Here is a 16833-nt window from a genome sequence, read left to right as displayed (position 1 = left end):
CAGAATCAGAGGGAAACAGGGCTCTCTCTCGTGTCTCCGTGCAAACAGCCATTGTTCAAGACCAATTAGCATTACTGGTGGTCCCTTCTTCCTGAGGTTTACACTTCTGGGCTGCGAGCATCTGCTGTACGTTTTTCATATCTTTCCCATTTTGAACAATTTGGTTCCTACCCTCTTTCCTTGTGGCTTCCTGGAGTTCTGATGACAAGCCACCACACTTTGTTCCTGTCCTTTAAGGCCTGAAGGGCGCTGGAGAATGCGCAAAATTTGTTTCTAATTTTGCATCTGCCAAAACATTCCTGGGGTAACAATACAAGCCTGTAAAAATAGGATGCACCATCCCTCTAATTCCACAAAATAAACAAATCCAAAAGGAAATCAAACACAGTCCTTGAAAATGCATATTTTTTGCACCCGCTCCCCTTTTCCTTAGCTGGCGAGAACTTGTTCTTGAATTATAATTTGAGATCACATATTTATCCTTTTATGTTTACAATCAATATCATGACATAAGCAAATGAAAAGAAACATTAGGGCTTTCTTCTTTTTCTGGGCTTATGTCTTGTAAAATGAATGTCCCTGAAGACAATTTAAGAGAATGCGGAATCCAATTTCCTCACTGGTGTTAGGAGTTTTATTTTTAACTCAACTACTCAAAATAATAGACATTCCCCATGTACTCTTATCCACAGCTGGAGTACACATAGGCAGAAAGAAGAATCATCTTTCCATTTTCATTTTCATATAATTCAGGGAACTTAGAGTTCTGAATTCCTGAATCTTGGCCAAGGTGATGTCATTAAATCTATAATGAAAACAGTGTCACTGGGAGAATTAATTCATTATGGTGGAATTAAGTTAAATCCTTTATGATATGCCATTAAGTACCCCTACTAACTTGCTTGCATCAACCTGAATGAAGCACATTCAAATACAAAAAGAAAAACAAGTTTCAACTTCAAACCTCATAGAATATTAGGTAACTTTCAAAGGTAAATTCATTTAACTATTAAAATATTTATAAATCTCATGGTATTTAAGCATCTTAAGATGTCTTAAATGCTGCTGTAGCCAAATACTTTGTGGTTTATACAACATCTTTGCCTAAGGGAGTATAACTTACTGTATAAATCATTATTATGTATATTATAAATGTTTTTGCCTTGTTTCTCAGTTCCTTACAACAGCCAAATAGCACAAGAATTGCCCAACACTTCAATAATCCTCAAAATATTACTATCTCAGTCCAGAGATGATGAAGCAGCATTGCCAGCATTTGAAGTAACTTGGTCAAGATTTTAAAGACATTTCTCATCCCCAAGTCTACCATAAAACCAACAAATACTTATGTCGTTAGGGCCTGCAGAGAGGAATAAACAAATGAAATCTATTCCCTGTCCTCTAGGATTTTACAGTTCAGTCCGGAGTCATAACGTATTCGTGTAAAAATCTATCCCCTACAACCCGGCCAGTAAAGGAAGAACTACACAACTATTAGCCTAGCACTTACAAGGGGCTATTTCTGCTTCTGACACCAAATTTCTACTGAGTCCAGGGAAACTTCCCACTTCCGCTCTATATCCTGGCTCACCACACACTTATCTAGAATCATGACTGCTTAGAAAGGGGGTTGGGTTTCTTAGAGAAAAAAATATTATGATGGTATTAAATATGAAAACGCCAATGTTAATAGTTCTGTTTTGGTTGTTGTTGTTTTTCACAAAGGTCATTGCTTCAAAAACTAGGTCATTTCATACTGTTGAAAGAACAGAAATTTTTAAGAGATATTGAAAAAAATCTTAATTTGTGTTCAAAGCACCCTGCTTCCAACACATGACTGTTAAGTAACAAACGGAAACTTCCAGAACTCAGTAAAATGAATTGACAATAGGCTGCATAGAGTTTCTACAGAAGCTGGCTGTCAAAAAAGTTGTAGCCATCATGCATTCCATCATTAATGATGACCAGCCAAGTTCTTTGTCTGCAAAGATATGGACTAAATATAGTCATAGCCCGGACTGGCTGTGCAAGCCTTTTTTTGTTGCCACCTTGCAAAAGGAAATTTTATTTTTACAGATTGGCTCTCATTACAACAAATATCACCCCAAACCCTTGAAATAACAAAAAGAATTCCGACCCCCAGCCAATGACCTGCTTGCTTTATACAATATTGATAGGGCAACCCTTGGACAACAAAGGAATTCTGACGGTGCCTTGGTTCTCTTTGTAATGGGGTTTGGCCAGGATCAGGAAAAGCATGTGTTTCTTTTTTATTTATTTAAAACATATAGCCTTCCTGCTTCTCAGAAGGTTTAGGATAGCCTACAAAAACAAAAACACAACAGAAAAACCATCTGCATTAGGACTGGTACAAACATAAAAATGAAATGTTAAAAAAATTAAAATAGAATGTTTTAAAAGCAAGAAAAGAAAGAAAGAAAATAATCAAACACATCCCTAGCCTAGGCAAATACAGCTCCTATAATTGAGCATTAAAGGAACTTCGAGGTAGTATTTCCTGTTCAAGAAACAAGCCGGACAGAAACTCAGCTGGGACACTAGCACAACTTACCAGACTTAACCAGCTGTTTTGTTTTCGGCTGGCTTCCCCTCCTGTTGGTGGGTGCTGATGCTGTACTAGTTGTTAAATATGTTTATCATCACCCCAGGAGCCAGGCAGAGAAGAGGCACTCGATACACAGTAGCAGGTATTCAGTTCACATATATTTGCAATATACAGAAAATATATTCATGTTTTCCCTCTAAACAGCTGCCTGCTAAGTGCCTTCTGCCAGCAAAAGAAGACAAGGAATCAAATCGATCTTTCTCTAGGTTCTGTTTTTCCTTAGCAGACAAAATGAGCACAAGAGGCCACTGCTCAATTGACGTTTACCCAAAATCTGATTCTTCTTCCTAACAGACTTTGCAACATCATTATAAATAAATTGAATATCGCACTGGGGTATCCCAGTTCTGCTCTATTGCTGAGAAGTATGCAAACACGATATGGAGTTTTGAGCTTACAGCAAAAAGACAGGAGTCGGGGGTGGGGGGGCTCACTCTCCTTTTCTCAAATTTTCTTTATATTTAAGCTTTCCACCTCTGGGAGACTTCATGGAGCTAATTGTGCATTTTCCCTTGTGTGAGTAAAGGACAAGTTGCCTGCTTTCACTTCAAATTGCCTGGCCCTCAATCAACATCACCATAAATGTGACAGATGAATATTAAATCCAAATATTTTATTGGTGCAGATAAATATGATTTGTAAAAAGAGTCAAATTAACAATCCATTACATACTAATGGGTTCTAATCAATAAGTTTAATTTGACTAAAAGGAGATGGGCGGGGGTGGGGGGGAGAAAAGTGACTCAATCACACCCAAACGGTGCAATTTAAAATTATAAAGCCGACCGACTTCTACAACTTTTGAGCTCTAGTCTGACTTAGTGTCTTAGGGAACTAAGGCCTGAGCTATTGAAAGTGGACTTCTGTCTGGGGTCTACACGCTCGTATTTCTGATTTTTTTTCCTTTAAAAAAATTACTTTAAAAACAGAAAAAGCACTGAGAATAATAAACACAAACAGGCTTTCACAATCCAGAAAGAAAAAAAAATGCTAGTGTCATATTTACATCAGATTATTTTAATACAAATAAATCAATGCACAGAAAAGTTTTTTGTCCCCCTCTCTGTCTCAACCTCTCTTCTTTCCCTTCTCTCTCTCTGCAGCCTGGGTTGAATGTTGTTTGTTTCCTTCTTGTCCTTAGTTCTATACTCTTCTTACTAAATAGATAGGGCTCCATAAGTCAGCATAGTATCACTAGATGTGCTTGTGAAATTCTACCTCTGGCTTTTCCCACTTGGCACCCTAAGTCATCTCTTTTGATATTCTGACTTGTGATTTTTTTTTTTTTTCACTCATTCATTCCTCTCCTGACGGGCGATTGGAATGAGCCAGCTTGCTAAGGTTATTCTGACATCAGTTAGGAGAAAGGTGCCCACATCCCTTGGTCATAGATGTATATTTCAGGTCTTAGGACAGGCCACAGCCTTACCTGTGGGAAGACCTACACCCCATCCTCTAGGACTCAACCATGAGAGATCCAGGTGACAAAAATATCCCCTACGCCTGCTCCTCTTTCTCCTCCCCAGCTTGAATTTTATGTGAGGACTCTGATCAGTTTGGCTCAAGCTGGCAGGAGCCTCTGAGCATGAAACATGCCCTCCTTCTCTTTCTCTCCCACTCTGTGGCAACAGACAGAACCAAAATAAAGAAGGAAACAGACAACGCTTTTCTTTGCAGCGGCTCTGCCTCTTCAGACGGGGCGTCTGCAGCACACCCACAATCCTTGTGTCAGTCTGCTCCCTAGCGTCGCCGGCTGCGTCCAGCATCTGACAACCTCCAATCTGCAGCTGCCGGCAGCTCCTTTCTGAGAAGCAACTCACAGCTCCAGCCGCCCTCCTGCAGAAGAGGAACAAAGCCCAGCGGACTATCTTGCTATCTTCTGGGTGGCAAGGAAATCTCAATTATACACCCAAGGGATGTGGTTTATGAAAAACTAGAAAGAATGTTTAAATTGTATACGTAAATTGTTTTGTTTTACAAGCTGGGGTAAATCAGCACATTTGCAGCCCATATTTATCTGATCCACTCCATAAGACTCTTTTTGAATGTATGCCATTGATGTGGGGGAGATGCCTATGCAAGACATAACCGACCCCCTAAATTCAATTAGGGCATTAGCGGGGGGAAAATGGAAATTTTGCTCTGGGGTTAGTCAAGACTGCTGAGAACTTCTCGGAATAGTTCCTTGGCTGTAACCAAAGATTGAAATCGAAGGATAAAATTTCCAACGGATGCCGAGTACTCAGAAGATTGGCTCGGGCTCGCCCTTTTAAGAAAAAGATGGCAAAGGAAATGCCCTCTTTTTGCTTGATTTCTAGCTCATTTTAAAAACTCTCTTCTTTGTGTCTCCCCCAACATAGCAGAGCCAACATTTATTGAACTAGATATAAAGCTTCATTCGCGTTCTCTATCCCAAGGATCATAAATGGTGGAGGATGAGAATACAAAATTCCACGGGACAAACCATAAATTGGCAGAGAAAAAATACCCCAAGGAAGGAAATATTTGAAAACAGTGTTTTATTTTTATACAACTTTTAGCAGCAGAGCACACCCCAGGGATGTGGTTGATGAAAAAGTAGGAGTGTTTAAACCGTGTATGTAAACTTATTTTGTTTTTCAAGCTGGGGTAAATCACAGATAGAGGGCACAGTGATGAGAAAAGTTTGAGGTGGCAAGGGAAGCTAGGCAGGAATAATCTCCTGGCTCTGACCATGGGCTGCTGAGCCCTAATCACCGATAACAACCGTCAAGCAACCGAGGGGCTCCACTTCATACTGATGTGGCATTTACTTCTCCAGAAAGTCCCCCATTCGGACTGACACTTATGGTGAGAGATAATTAATAGTCCCCTGAGTTATAGATTCTGAGTTAAAGGCAACAGTACATAATAGAAGTCAAGGTCATGCATAATACAGTAGCTTCTATAACAAAGGGGATTATTACCACAATTACCGTCCTATTGGAAAGATTTCAGAAGTTTTCATCGTTTTAATTCTTAAACCTTCCTCTTGCCACTGAAGCTCACCGATTTATGATAAAGGAGTAAAAACAAAAGCTTTCTCCCCCGAGCATTCAACTGTCTACTGGGGAGGTGGAGAGACAGAGAATGGTGATCCTATTTAGCAGCAAGGCTTTGAGAAGTTTCCACAGACTGGACCTGTCTATTTTGCTTTGCTCCTTCCTGTGTTATATCAAATACACAGTCAAATCCCACCCTAGATGTAACTTTTTTTTTTTTTTTTTGCTATACAAAACGGGAAAGAAGTTTCTAGTTTTGTGTATAACATTATTTATTCATTTTCAGCAGATAGGATTCTGTTTTCCTTTGGCAGCCACTGATTCCACCCCCTGCCCCGCCAGGTCACAAGGATTTTCGAAGGTCCTTGAAAACGTTGAGGCTCTGGCCCCTTGCCTGTTGTGTCCAGTGCAGGGAACAGCTCTGTGTGCCAAGACCTAAATTGGACTTGAACCCAAGAGCATGTTTCCCACCCAAACTATTTAGTAACTAAATTTACTCCTGCTGGAAGAAAGCTAGTTCCTGTCCTTTAAACCAAAAACAAACAAGCAAACAAACAAACAACGAAAACAAAACCAAACCTGTTTTTCAAACTTCTGAAAGAAAAAAAGAGTTCTGGTCTAAAAATTGTAATTACTTTAATAAGACATCCTGCACAGAGCCGCTCAGAAGCTCTCTGTGCCTTTTGAGCGAGCCTCATGAGCACAGTGGTGACAGACAGCGTCGCACAAGTGCTTTTTGAAATGATTTCTAACTAACACTGCACTCATTTTTATGACCCGGACAGTCTTGCCGTCTTTCTGCTTGGGGACAAAAGAGCGAGCAGACACAATCATCTTTTGAGAATGATGGCATCGTCATTGTCTGCATAGCAGGACTGTAATTAAGCGCCAGAAATAGGACAGCTGAGAACAGACAAAGAGAGGGGAAGGGAGGGACGGTGAACCGGCGTCGCGGTGAGAGGCCTGAGCAAAGATAGTAGCTGAAATCGAGCACACGCATAGATGAGGTCATCCTGGGAAAGAGCGTGTGTATGGAAGGAAAAAATGTGAAACAGGCCAGAGGAAGGGAGGCCCAGTGAGCTGCTTGGTATCTGGGGCCCAGCTCACATGCTCCCTCCTCCAGGCAGACCTCAGGGATGGCTACTGGAAGAATTATTCATGTACCAAATATTTATGGATATAAATGTGCCAATCTCTATTTTAGGTGCTGGAGATTCTCTGTAAACAAACCAGGCCCTTGCCTTTTGGGGGACACCTGAATGCCAACTCCAGAAGAAGCTAGGCATCCAAAAATCCAGGGGAAGAGCATTCAATGCAGAAGGGACAGAAATGGCAAAGTTCCCAGGGTGTATTTCTGCAGGCCAAAGGAGGCCAGGGCACTGGACCTGAGGACTGTAGAGGGTGGAGTCAGGGGTGAGATTGGAGAAGTGGGCAGGGCTTCGTCACATGGGATCTGTGGACCCCAGGTGAGGATTTGAATTGGGGTCACTGAAACCATGAAACTGACATGACACTTCACTTGCACAGAACTGTGCATATTCACAGGAGCCCTTCTTTCCAGGTTTCTCACCTCTGATCCAGCGCTTATAGGCAATACCTACCCACAGCAGCCACCTCATCAAGGTACACGGAACTGAAAATGGGTCAGGATTTAGGTGAGGACACAGACTGTGAAAGCCCACTTATTCTGGGTGCTACCTGCAGACCTCACTTATGCTCAGCGAGTTGGTAGATGATGGCAAATAAAATAAGAGCTGATGCTGAAACTAAACTCTCCAGGAGGGTTCAAAGAGAACTCCTACAATACCTTGTTTTGATTTCTCTCATCCCATAGTCGATGAAGCTATAAAAAAATGTATTTCTCTCCAGAAATCAATAGGTCAGTCATGGGACTTTCCTAAAGGTGCAGTGGTTAAAACTCCTGTTCCCACTGCAGGGAATGACAGTTCAGTCCCTGGTCAGGGAACTAAGATGCTGTGAGGCAATAAATAAATAAATAAATAAAACCAGAAAACTTCTTGAACTGAGTAAAAATGAAAAAACAACAAATAAACTTAAAAAAATTATATTGGAAAAGTTATAGATTAAAAAAAAATCTGTCATGAGTCATTCAATATCCACCCAAATAGAGGCCCAAGTAGAGTGAGTATTGAATAAGAATAATAGCATTGAAACATACACATTACCATATGTAAAACAGATAGCCAGTGGGAGTCTGATGTATGATGCAGGGTACCCAAAGTCAGTGCTCTGTGACAATCTGGAGGGATTGGGTGAGGAGAGAGGCGGAAGTGGGGTTCAAGAGGAAAGGGACACATGTATGCCTGTGGTTGATTCATGTTGATGTATGGCAAAACCATCACAATATTGTAAAGTAATTATCCTCCAATTAAAATAAATACATAATTAAAAAAAATATATGCAGGTGAAAACAAAACAAAAAGAATGTATATGTGAATGTAGTACATAGGATGGAGAAGGAAATGGCAACCCACTCCAGTGCTCTTGCCTGGAGAATCCTGTGGACAGAGGAGTCTGGTGGGCTGCTGTCCATAGGGTCGCACAGAGTCAGACACGACTGAAGCGACTTAGCAGCAGCAGCAGCAGTACATAGGAACTCATTACAGGCATGAACAAATGAACAAATGGATTTCTTCATCTGTGCCTCGGATGACTCACCTGTGCCTTGGACAGCTCCAAGAACTTGGGGCCTAGATATTCTGATTTGGGGCCTGAAGAAAGAAGACTCCTTGACTCCAGCTCTCAATAATTCCCCTGAGTTATTTAGAGATCCTCTTTAGTGAGTCGAGTCATACAGCATCAGAGCAACAAGTCTAATCCCAGCTGGAAACTCTGAGGCCCAGAGAGGGGCAGTGACTTGCCCAAGGTCACACAGGCAAACCAGGACTAGAATTCTACATAGTGCTCCTTCCAGTGTACCCCACTTCCTCCTTTTAGGATAAAGAAGGGCAGGGGAAATCAGTTCAGAACACACATATATGAGTGAGTATTAACTAACAAAGGAAGACCTGAACAGGAGGCAGAAACTTCTCTCCCTTTCCTCCCTGGGCCTGCTTTGTAGGCCCACCTATGACGGTGCCCTTTTAGCAGGGAACCCAGACTCTGGGGTTTCCAGGGCAAAGATCAGAAGAGGAACATGGGTTTTGGGTGGGCACACCGCTTTAGTTTCCTCATCTGTAAAGTGGGTATAATTATAGTACCTATCTTACAAGATAGTTGCGTGATAAGTTTATCTATAAAAAGTTTATCACAATGCATGGCATGTAATTAAGTCCTCAATAAATACTAGAGTAGCCATTGTCAATATTTTTTTTTAATGATAGAAAATATAGAAATATACACACCAGAAAAATCACCCATTATCCCAAAGCTAGAGATAACCATAATGAACATTCTGGGGATTATCCTTCCAGTCTTCCTTCCAAACCTACATAATATATATGACTCAGAAGTGCATATATATGTTACACATAGTATATACAATGTATACACTCTTTCATGTGCGTGAGTGCATGCTCAATCATTTCAGTCCTGTCTGACTCTTTGTGACCCCATGGACTGTAGCCCACCAAACTCCTCCATTCATGGGATTTTCCAGGCAAGAACACCGGGGTGGGTTGCCATGCCATCCTTCAGGGGATCTTTTGGACCCAGGAATTGATCTCCTGCATCGCCTGCATTACAGGCAGTTTCTTTACAACTGAGCCACCAGGGAAGCCCACACTATGTCATACTTTACTCATTAATTTCAGATATATAATAAACATTTCCAATGTCATCAAATTCTTCCAAAAATATTGTTTTCATTGCTCTTTTAACCAACCTCCAATTATTGGAAATTCAGTTTCATCAACTTTGTGCTATTGCAAATAAGCCTTCAGTAATTATTCTTATACATAAATTTTTATAAATATTTATGATCATTTCTCCAGGAGAATCCCTAAAAGTTGACTTGCTGGGTCACAGGGCATGCATATTTTTCAAGCTTTGATAGAAATTTCCAAAGTGCCCTCCAAAAAAGTTGGATCACTTGACATGCTACTAAGTAAAGGTGCAGGAGTTTATGTCCGCATCTCCACCAACCCTGGGTGGCATCTCTTTAAATACCTTTACCTTTTAGATAGGCCCAAAATATTGCACGTTGTTGTTTTCAATTCCTCAATTGCTAGAAAGTTATGAAGGTTGAATTTTCCTCTGTACTGATTCATTTAGGAACTGCCTCGCTCAGTCACTCAGTTGTATCCGACCCTTTGCAACCCTATGGACTGTAGCCTGCAAGGGCCCTCTGTCCATGGGATTCTCCAGCCAAGAATGCTGAAGCAGGTTGCCATGCCCTCTGCCAGGGGTGTCTTCCTGACCCAGGGATCAAACCTATGTCTCCTGGGGCTCTTGCATTGCAGGCGGATTCTTTACAGCTGAGCCACCGGGGAAGCCCAGGAACTGCCTGGTTAAGTCTATTAATTATTTTTCTACTTGGGCATCTGTCTTAGTAGAACTACTACATCTTGGTCGAACCAATTTGTAAGAGGATGTTGTGTAATTGGGATGCTAATGTTTTGGCACATTATTAACTGAAATATTTCTCCCGTGTTTTGCTTGTAGCCTTTTAGTATAGTAACCAAAATGTTGGAAGAACATGAGTTTGGTGTGATGTTTATCTGAATCTGCTATGCAGTCATTGGTGACTAAACAATCTCATTCCTGTTCATTCCTGTTCCCCAATCTGTCACCCATGTGGGTTGAGAGTCGCTCCAGGAGGGGTCCACTTTGATGACCACTGGAGCTCTCTCTAGCACCCCTTGCAGTCCCAGCACCCATCCTCCTTCCAGTAAAGACCCTCTTTAGGGCCTGGAGAGATATCTCCACTTGAACACCTCCTTCTCTATGCCCTGGGATATACAATTAGCACACAAAATTTCCCGTGAGTTCCAGATAAGGGATATTGTCTTTGAACAAAGTGTGGGGGGGGGGGGGCGGGGCAGGGCGGGTAAGGGTAGCTACTGGCTTTTTTTAAACAACCTAATTTAAGTGTGAAAATCAACTTTTCTTCTGAACAATGTGGCAACAACCTGAAAGCTGTGAAAGATGGTGCTAAAGCTAAGGACTTTGTGAGGAAAAGCTTTTATCAAAAGCCCAGGGGGGAAGCTGACTGCATCTGTGCTTACAAAGCACTGACCTGACCTGCTTGGTTAACCCACCATGGCTCTTCCTTAACTCTTCGAGGATCTCTTCATCGTCCCCATCAGTGACCTCTGACCAGGAGACACATCCTGTCTTTAGTTGATATGATGGAAACTGACGCCCCTAGCTGTACTCTCCCTCCTTCTAGTGACAGGACTCCCATTTCTCTCTGGCAAATCCCTTTCTCAGTTCATGTATTTGAAGAGAAGTTGACTCCAATGCCAGTGCCATGGATTTGTCTCACAGTTAGTCAATCTGAGCAGCGCCATACTTGTGGTCTCAGCTTTCTGTGTAGGGTTGGACACACGATTCAATTCAGGCCGATGAGAGCCAAGCCCAGAACTCAGGGCCAAAGCTTCAGGGCTCAGAACTCTGAAAGGCTGGGGCTGCTGGCAGCCAGCTTGCCACCCTGGGAACCCATAGAGAGAAGTCGAGGGGACAGACGACGATTAGAGAGCCCACAGATGAAGCCACACCTGTTATTTTCAGTGGTGTGCGCCAATCAACTCCCTAGTTAACATAAACCCCTTCTTTTTTTTTTTTTTTTGGCTGCACTGGGTCTTCGTTGCAGTGTGCAGAATTTCTCTAGTTGCAGAGCATGAGCTCTAGAATGTGAGTGTTCAGTAGTTGTGGCACCTCTGTGGTTGCAGGGCTTGGGCTTAGTTATCCTGCCTCATGTGGGATCTTCCCAGATCAGGGATTGAACCCATGTGCTCTGCATTCGCAGTCAGATTCTCAACCGGTAGACCACCGGCAAGTCCCCCAACATAAGCCCTTTTGAGTTGGGTTTCTATCACTGACTGTGGAAGGACTCGTCAGTAATACCAGTCCATCAACTGGATCTCTGCCTTGAACAACTTAATCGTAGATACCCATGAACCCAAACCCAGATGAGTTTAGTGTGTGGGTGGATGGGGTGGGGGACATTGGTAGCCTAATGAGCTCCTAGGACAGGGACCTGGGAACACATTTGAGGAAGAGTTGAAGAACGCAGAGGAGAACTCCAAGAAGATGCGACAGCCTGTTGTCATGGACACCCCGCAGCATAGACCATTGGATGAAGGACTTTTAGAGCTGGGTTTTAACTCAATATGAAGAGAAGTTACTGATTCTCAGATGTGAGGAGGCAGGGATTTCCCTTCCCCTGGGGATGTATAAGAGGAGAGTGTCTAACAGGATGTCATGGGAGAGATGCAAGGATCGTGTGCAAGTTGAACTATAGACCCTTGATGTTCCCACTAACCCTGAGCCACGATGAATCTGTTTTCTGGATGCAGAGGTTGGTGTTTGAATCAGATTTTCCTCTTTTGCGACCCAGCTTTCTAGCAGGAAAATCACGGTTATGAGGGTACAGTTGGTATGGACATGATTAAAATGACAGATTCAATGCACAAAGCAAGGAAACAGAAAAATTGCCTTCTCCACCCAACCCCAAATCCTTACCTATTTCTGTTACCCAACACACACACGCTTCAGGGGGCTCCCCCAAAAGGAACTTAGCTCCCAGGAACCCAGAGTTGAAGGCTGGGCAGATTGTGGGGCAGAGAAGATATCTGGGCACTGTCCCAGGGTTTGCCTTACTTGGGTGTCAGAAGGCCCCAATGGCTAAGTCTTGGTCAGTTCCTACTAAATATGGGATTCTTGATCCACTGCTGTTCTCTCTCCTCCCCTCAACCCGTTTTTCTAAAATGGAAGCTGTAATTGTTTATTCTGCCAAGTGGTGGAATGTGTCTTAACACATGTGGCCTTATTGTGTCTTTTGGGCTTTTGCTATTTTTTATTATTATAGATTATCATTATTCTGCATATTCACATTCATATTTGAGGCATTATTCTGAGAATCAGTTAATATTTTAAAAATCTTTTCCCAGTTACTCGTGTTTGTTTTTCCATTTTGATGTTTTTAAAGTGTGTGTGCACATCTGTGCACGTGTGCACATGCATACTTTGTTGCTATTTTTCAACTCCATTTTAAAAGGTCAGGCAAAAAAATTTTCCAAAATACAGATTAGCTGTTTATAGGCTCCTTCTTTTTAATGGAATCTATTTATTTTGCCGTGTCAGCCATACCTGAACTATAGGTGTTTTTATGACCTTTCTGTAGGTCTAATACAACCATTGGGAGGAAGTGATTTTTTAGTAAACTACCTTTAAAAAAGAAATGAGAGACTTTCCCCTTATCTCAGCATCTTTCATCTCTCTTTCTTCTGTTAGTGACTTTTCCCCTCTCCCTCATTTGGGTAAATATGTACCATGCCTGGGACCCTTATGATCCATAATCCACCAAAAATAAAATGTACAGATGTTTTTCAAATGGGCCAAAATGGACATTTTCCATATCTCACTCCTCAGGGTATTTTATTATTGATTTTTATTTAGAGGAAAAGATGCATCATCCTTTTGGCAATGAAACTAAAGCAAAGGCCTGTCTTTAAAAGCTATATCCTTGTGACCCTGATGGGAACACCTGGTATGAGTGGATCTAGTAATTAGGAAACTTTTCCTAAAGCAAAAATGCCAAAATATCAACAGTGTTATCTCTGGGGTCTGAGAGATATGATAAATTTTTATTTTCAATTTTATACTTTTCCATGGCTTCTGGACTATCTATAGCAAATAATTGAATATGTGAAGACATATTCCTTGAAAAAAATGAAACGTTATCTATAAAGTCTCCTTTGATTTCTATCCCTTCCCGTCCTGGTTCCCTCTCTAGATATAATTGCTGTTAGCAACTTAGTCTGTATCCTTCTAGAACTTTCTTTGATTAATTTACACACACACACACACACACACACACACATGCACACACGCACACAAAAACATATGCATTCATGTTGTTCTTTAAAAATCAAGGGGAAAAACAACGAATTTGGTGAAAGCATAGCCGAGGATACTTGCAAATGTTAGAACAAAAAGAGTTTTAAGGGCTTTCTAGTCCAACTCCCTCATTTAACAAATGTGGCACTCAGTTCTCCAGAGCCTCTCTTCCCAGGAAACCACACTCTGATGGGAGCCATATTTTGATATGTGGGTCTTCAGATGAGCAGGAAGATGTGTAAATACTTGTGTCGCAGGCCTGAGTATGACTTTTAATAATCGAATATGGAGCTTGAGCCAACATTTTATTCAGGCACTAAATTTAAAAGTGGAGCCAAGAGACTTTAAAAAATTTATGATTCCACAAACGCAGAGAATTTTCCCCCACGATCGCTATCTCAGAACTAAAAGCGTAAAACCAGCCCTGTGTGGCTTGGCTCTCTTTGCCTGAGCTCCAGCTCTGGGGTGTTCTGAAGTCTCAAGCAAGCTGCCCTGTCTGGGTGTCCCTCCAGGCGGCTGGGGTGGGGAAGGTGCCCACCCCCACCCTCATCCCTGCCGCAGGACTAAGGAGTCCTCCTGAAGCCATTTGGCTCCCTTATCTCCCCTCTCCCTGTCCTCCAGCCCTCGGAGCAAGCGCCTGAGTGCCCTGTGATAAAGATAGTGTTTCGACTTGAAAGAGTAATTGCTGACACACATTACTGTTTCCCTGGAGGAAATCAGTCCAGACAAATCCTCTGAAACCTAGGACAGCAAACGCGGCAGATTATGGTGGGAGCCGACTTAGCTTTTGGTCTCCCTTGTGAAGCAGCTCTGTCTCATTTTCAAGACTCCAAATGCCTGCCGTGCCCACAACACCCTGAATCCTTCCCACCCAGCCTGGCCCATCACCCAGATCTGGACCTCAGAAGTTTGGGCAAAGCTTTATCCTCCTTCCCTGCTGCTAGGAGACTTGGGGGACACAGCAAACCCCTCCTATGTGGAGCTCCAAGGACTGAGGGCCAGTAGATATCCCTCCATCCCAGAAGGAAGAAGCCCACTGGACAGAGACTACTTTCATAAGAATTTCTGTATCCCAGCCCTCATTCATTCGTTCATTCATTCATTCAACAGTATTCATAAGCATCAACTATGTGCCTGCACAAATAGGTAATGATAAGCTCAAGAAAGAAAAAATAAAACAAGACAGAGAAGATGGCAAAGGCAAGCGAGGTGGATTTATTATTATGTAAGTGGTGAGCAGAGATGACCTCACTGATTGGATGACATCTGAGCAGAGACCAGAAGGAAGAAAGGATATAGATCACGCAGCCATCTGATGGAAGAACAGTCCAGGCAGTGGGAACAGAAAGTGCCAAAGTCCTGAGACATGAACAACAAAAAGGCAAATCTGGCTAGAGCAGGATAAGTGAGGGGGGAAATGGGAAATGAAATTGGGGAAGGAGATTATTTATGGCCATTGTAAGGATTTGATTTTCCTGAAGGACAGAGTGATCAACTACGTCCAACACGGTTGATCAGTTGAATAAGATGAAGCATGAGACTTGACCATGAGATTTAGCAACATGAAAGAAGAGCTTTCTCAGTGGAGAGGAGCCTGATGGAACTGGGTTCAAAAGAGAACGGAAGAAGTAGAAGATAATGAGAAGAAATAATTAGTTCATGACATTCCATAACCTCAGATCTTGGAGTGATGAAAAGGCACCCAATGCCTCCATGGATTTCCATCCAGTGCAACAAACCAGCTCCTTGTCAGTCATTGCATTTCTGTATGCTTGCATTTGAGAATTTACCAAGAGTCCCAAATATTCAAAAACAAAACAAAAAAATAAGATGGGCATTTCTATAAAGTTTCTCTATTGCTCTTTTTTGTTTCAGTAAGGAAAAAATCTTATAACAGAAATTAAACTAACTGTATGGCTCTCCAACAAATGGCTTTTGCTGGACACATTCCTCATTGTTGGAGTTTAAAGGATTCTGTAACCCTCACTTAAATTTTTAGAGACTATTGAGCAATCTGACTTTTTTCCAAATCAACCATGAAAGAAAAATAGCTGGTCTTAAATAATTCATCTATTAAAGTCATGATCCAAGTGTAGTAGTCATAGCTATCAATGTTTAGTTCCTTAAAGACTACAAGAGTATCATGTTTTCATATGTATCATCTTATTTGATCTTCACAGCTATATAAGATGGCAGGAACCATTATCTCCACTTTACAAAACAAGAAATGAAGAGTCAGAGAGATTAGAGACTCAACCAAAGTTATTTAAAAGTAAATGGTTGGACTTCCCTGGTGGTCCAGTGCCTAAGACTCTCCATTCCCAATGCAGGGAACCCTGGTTCGATACCAGCTGAGGGAACTAGAGCCCACACACAGCAATTAAAAGTTCATACATGTCTGCCTGCTGTCACTTAGTTGTGACCAATTCTTTGTGACCCCATGGACTGTAGCCCACCTGGCTCCTCTATCCATGGGATTCTTCAGGCAAGAACACTGGAGTGGGTGGCCATGCCTTCCTCCAAGGGATCTTCCCAACCCAGGTATCCAACCCATGTCTCTTATGTCTCTTGCATTGGCAGGGAGATTCTTGACCACTAGCACAGTTCACATATTGTAAATAAGATGCATGATCCCACGTGCCACAACTAAGACCCAGCACAACCAAAATAAATAAACTGAATAAATAAATATTTTTTAAAAGGTAAAAAAGTAAATGATGACCCTTCACACAGCATTACTTCTCACTCTAAAGGTGATCCCAGTGCTTCCCAACACATACCTGATGTGGGGTGGATGAACAGAGCACTGACGTGAGCCAGAGAGCCAGACAGCTTCTCCCTGGACATTTCCCCTGCACGGAGTGGGTGTCTCCACATACTGAAGTGGCTTCCTCTGCCCAAATGTGTAGCTGACATTGTAGCTGACATTGAGTGAATATGGAAAATCACCTCTAAATGCCTCTGCAAGCTGTAGGAAACATGGAAAGTTCACCGTATTCTCTGTACTTCACCTGACCAAGAAGTTTGCCCTCAACTTTTTACAAATGCTCAATGATCGTGGCCAAGACTTCCCACCAACCATGCAGACAATATATCAAATGACTAATTGGCCAACAGTGTTTCCAATCAGAGTCTTGATAAACCACTGCACTAGTCTGATGGAAG

The sequence above is a fragment of the Giraffa tippelskirchi genome, chromosome 7 (assembly GCF_054371585.1).
Source record: "Giraffa tippelskirchi isolate mGirTip1 chromosome 7, T2T-mGirTip1v1.2.pri, whole genome shotgun sequence".
NCBI classification, from domain to species: domain Eukaryota; kingdom Metazoa; phylum Chordata; class Mammalia; order Artiodactyla; family Giraffidae; genus Giraffa; species Giraffa tippelskirchi.
This window is presented reverse-complemented; position numbering follows the sequence as displayed.